The following is a 5,133-nucleotide window of genomic DNA, read 5'->3' as shown; positions in this document are numbered from 1 at the left end:
AGCAGGCTCCATGCAGGGAGCCCGACGCAGGACTCGATCCCGGGACTCCAGGATCCAGGATCCAGCCCCAGGCCAAAGGCAGGCGCCAAACCGCTGAGCCATCCAGGGATCCCCCTAAAGCAGAGTTGTTAATGAGGGGATAGACATTTGGAGGAGCTAAGGAATAGGAATGCAGATTACCTCATTAGTTTTCAGTGACTGCAGTGGAGTTTCTCTTTCATAACACTTTTACTAGGAACTAGGATTATCATGAATGAAAAGTACATACACTCACCTTAAAAAAAAGATGTAAATTAAATTATTTGTGTTAGTAGCATATGCATAATGACTAAAATGTTTACCTATCCTTCAGGGAAAATGCAGCTGGGATGATATCTATACAATTTCTTCCAACTGTAAAATGTATTTTAAAAATTATTCACAAATAATAAATAATCATAATAATCTGCTGTTCCTCTGAACTTTCTCTGATTTTCAGTTTTTCAAAGACCACTGTAGCTTTGGAATTTCCCAGTCACTTTGGAAGCTCCACAGGCAGCACCACAGGAGCTGCACTGTCAGGTCTTTGTGGGTTCTATGACCCCAAGGCAGTGCCAAACACTGCATAGAGCTGGAGCTCCCACCCTGACTCCACTGCATGAGGGTAGGGTGGGAAGCGAAGCCCTATGCCCCCTAATTGCAATGCTGAAAAATAGTAGAGGTTTTGAATCAAGTCTTCACAATACCAAATTTTAGTTGAATCACCTCCCCTCCAGGATCATCACAAAATGCCAAATTCAACTGCTGCATTTACTCCCAAGCCCATGCTTTTCCCAGGATGGCATTTCATGGTTATTATTCCTTGCTGTGCTTTTAATGAAAGAAACAGGTAGTGATATGCATACTCTAATTGCTAATGCTTTCTAATAATATTGTAGTCTGGGTTTCTGTATTAGTTTTGTGAAAAGTGTGGAGGGATCTATGGCTCAGGGAAGAGTATTACTTCCCTGGTTCTGTGACAAATGAGGATTTTAATCTGATTCATAACCTTTTACAAACAGCTCCATCTTGACCAGAGCACTGTATTTGGTGACCTATTCAATTTATTAATGTTACACATTGGGCCTAAGTGCCTACAATGGGAAAATGACAACAAGTAAGTACTGGTGACCTCATTAACTTGGCTAATATCGCTGAATGAATGGCTTGGCATTATGGGAATTTGCCCCATGGAAACCCTTCTACCTGAGGACAGAGATAGTAAGATACAATCTTGCTGTTGGCTGCTGCAGAAATTTATATGTTTCAGCCACTCTGCTCATTTGCATATACCCCAGTGCTTTTTATTTTGTAATACTATCTTTTGTGCCCAGATGACACCTCTCTCAACATAGGATTCATCTTTGGTTTGACTTGTTTATCATCACACATCTGTAATGTTTTAGGAAGTAGAATGTTTCATGGTTCAGTTTCAGGAAACAGAGACCATTCTAGCTCTTTTTTTTTTTTTTTAAGATTTTATTTATTTATTCATGAGAGACACAGAGAGAGAGGCAGAGACACAGGCAGAGGGAGAAGCAGGCTCCATGCAGGAAGCCCGACGTGGGACTTGATCCTGGAATCCAGGGATCATGCCCTGAGCCAAAGGCAGATGCTCAACTGATGAGCCACCCAGGCGTCCCCCATTCTAGCTCTTTAAGAAGAGATTTAAATATGGAGAATTTTGTCCTTATACAGTCGGAGTTTTGAGCTCAATGTTGGGCCTACAGAAATGACTCACAGAGCTGTACTGCTGAACTAGCCTGAAATTTTTATTTTATTTTAATTTATTTTATTTATTTATTTATTTTTATTTTTATTTTATTTTTTAGAGAGAGACAGAAATAGTGAAGGAGATAGCAAGAGAGAGCATGAAACAGGGAGAAGAGGGAGAAGCCAGCTCCCCACTGAGCAGGGAGCCACACAGAGGGCCTGATCCCAGGACCCTGAGATCATGACCTGAGCCAAAGGCAGGCACTTAACTGACTGAGATACCCAGAAGTCCCTAGCCTGAAATTTTAACTGCTGTTTGATTAGGAAGTTAAAGAATCAGGATGCTGCTATGGAACTGTGGAATTCAAAAGCTCACCACAATAGCCTCATAAGACTAGTGACTGGGTGCTGGAACTTAACTGCAGAAATGTCCAGTATCTCCCCTCCCTAGCCCTACTTGCCAGCCCCAGGAGAAAGAACAGCACAGTGATTGCTTCTATCTCCTTTCCACCTTCCAGATCTCATGTGATTATATCTACTTGGTGGGTCCTGATTCCAGAACTCTTGCTGCAAGGGAAGGTAAGGAAATATGTTTTTTTAGGGGCCCCTGGGTGGCTCAGACATTAAGCAAGCCATCCTGAAATTTCTGCCTGGTTTTCAGTTTTCCAGGCCACAGGTCCATTTGATAATCTGTAAGCATCCCCTTCCCCCCACCCCCACCCCCGGTCTAGAATAGAACTGAGATGGAGAGAACTATGATGGAATACATTCTGCAGTTCTCAAGAATGATTCAAGACTCTGGGTATACTATTTGTCTGGATTTCTGTTTTTAATTTGAAATTGTTTTTACAATAATGTAACACTTAAAAAGAAAAAAAACCCTCAAGCACACAGAAATGTAGACAGATGGTATAATGAACCCCCATCTATTCACCACCCAAATTAAATTGCTATATAGATTTTGTCATTTTCTTCATCAATCATCTTTTTCCTCCTTTGCTGAAATATTCTAAAGCATATCTCAGATATCATGCCATTTTATCCCTACATTTCTCAGTATGAAATTAAAAAAAAAAGCCTTTATTTACTACAACTGGGAATGATTCAGCTAAAAATCAAAATATTCTGGGGCATCAGAAGCTTAAAATCCTTTCTCCTAAAACCATAGATGCCAAATACACCTCTGACTCAGTACGAAGCCTACTGAGTATTCACAATACTAAAAAGATTGCAGCATTCCAGGCAATATGAAAGGAATTAAAAAGACAGGTGTGTTCTATGCCTACATGGACAGAAATTTGGCTCATTTCCTATTGAAGCAGTTCAGACATTTGAAAGGTACCATAGCTGCCAGGTGGGTGGATCTGATCATCTTTAACAGTGGTCCTTTTATTAAGGACTTAAGATTTTCTTCTTTGAGATTTCTTTTTTTTCTTTTTTAGATTTTTATTTATTTATTCATGAGAGACACACAGAGAGAGGCAGAGACACAGACAGAGGCAGAGGGAGAAGCAGGCTCCATGCAGGGAGCCCAATGTGGGACTTGATCCTGGATCTCCAGGATCACGCCCTGGGCTGAAGGCAGACGCTTAACCACTGAGCCACCCAGGCGTCCCTTCTTTGAGATTTCAACATGATTGTTTTCTTTCCTGGAAATTGATATCTCTAGAAACTACTTATAAAATGAGTGTGAAGCTCAAAGTTTATTTTAATGTTACTAATACTATCTTGGGCTTCAGTATAAGCACCCCAATCTGGTTAGCTTGAGATATTTTCTTACATACAGTTTGATATGCAGGGATAACTGTATTCTAAAAGAAACTTGTGGTTAGAATTTTTACATTAAAAAATTCAATTGGGATTGTTGTCAGAGAGATTATCAATTGAAGTTTAGATATGTGGTTTAGCAGTTTCTCTTTAATTTTTTTTTTTTAATGATAGTCACACACACACACACAGAGAGAGAGAGAGGCAGAGACACAGGCAGAGGGAGAAGCAGGCTCCATGCACCGGGAGCCCGACGTGGGACTCGATTCCGGGTCTCCAGGATCACGCCCTGGGCCAAAGGCAGGCGCTAAACCGCTGCGCCACCCAGGGATCCCTGCAGTTTCTCTTTAAATAAAATATCTATTGTAGTTTCTACAAAGTTTCCAGTGAACCTTGTTCCCTGAACTCACAATTCAGAAGGTCTCCTGAGCCCTTGATCTCTGGCAGCATTGCCATTGCTGTTGATCTAGGTGAAACAAGGCAGGGGTGGAAAGAGAAGCTGGAAATAGCTATTGATTTATTTATTTGATATATATTTATGGAGTTTCTGTTATGTGCTGGGCACTGTGCTAAGTACTGTGGGTAAATTAAAGAAGAAATGACAAGGACCTTGGTTACAAGGTGCTTATAGTCTACTGAAGGGAAGACCTTTACACAAAGTAGAACATGAAGTATAGAATAAATATGGGAATTCTGAAGAGGAAAAAATTTGTTCCTTTTAGATTCTGGGATCTGAGACAGCTGCACGGAGAGATGGTAGATGAAATGAGCTGGAGAGTATATTTTTAATTTGGACATGCAGACATGGTCAGGAAAGAAAAGAAAGTTTCCGCAGACTATTCCAAAACATTGTATTTTTTACAGAAGAGCCTCAGAAGCTGCTGCCTTCAGGTGTGCAGACAAATGATATTGCTGTTTTTCAGTGTATGTCTCATGTGTTACTTATGTATTGTGTATAAGTTATATATTACTAATTATGAAAGGGACAAAATAAATTACTTGTCAAATATTTTTTTAAAAGATTTTATTTATTTATTCATGAGAGACACAGAGAGAGAGAGAGAGAGGCAGAGACACAGGCAGAGGGAGAAGCAGGCTCCATGCAAGGAGCCTGATGTGGGACTTGATCCCGGGTCTCCAGGATCACACCCTGGGCTGTAGGCGGCACTAAACTGCTGCGCCAGAGGCTGCCCCCCCCCTTTTTTTTTTTTTAAAGATTTACTTGTCAAATATTCTAATGCTATACCTTATCAGTGTTCTGTGAATCTCTTGTAGCTTTACTTCTGTAACCCCTCTAGGATTTGGGGGATGAATAGGGAGCAAGCTATTGCTTCCATCAGTCTTTAATGTGAAATAACTTTAATTCATAAACTTTCCAACCTACCCCCATATGTAAAATGCACAAAGCTATAAATAAAAGGAGATAAAATATAATTAATAGCAATGATTGTGTTCTGTTTTACCTCAAGTCTTTCTTTAGTCTGTCTTTCCACATGTTCACGATCCAATTCCAGGTTGGTAGTTCTCACTTAGTATTCCCTGCCTTTAGCTCCGTTCTCTTCCATTCCAGTCTCTATCCTGCAGAGTGAAATTTCCACAGCTCCAATATGATGATATTTCTTCTTGCTTAGGAAT

This window comes from Vulpes lagopus, chromosome 13, assembly GCF_018345385.1.
Source record: "Vulpes lagopus strain Blue_001 chromosome 13, ASM1834538v1, whole genome shotgun sequence".
Classification (NCBI taxonomy): Eukaryota; Metazoa; Chordata; class Mammalia; order Carnivora; family Canidae; genus Vulpes; species Vulpes lagopus.
The sequence above is the reverse complement of the archived record's forward strand: the minus strand, read 5'-3'. Positions refer to the sequence as shown.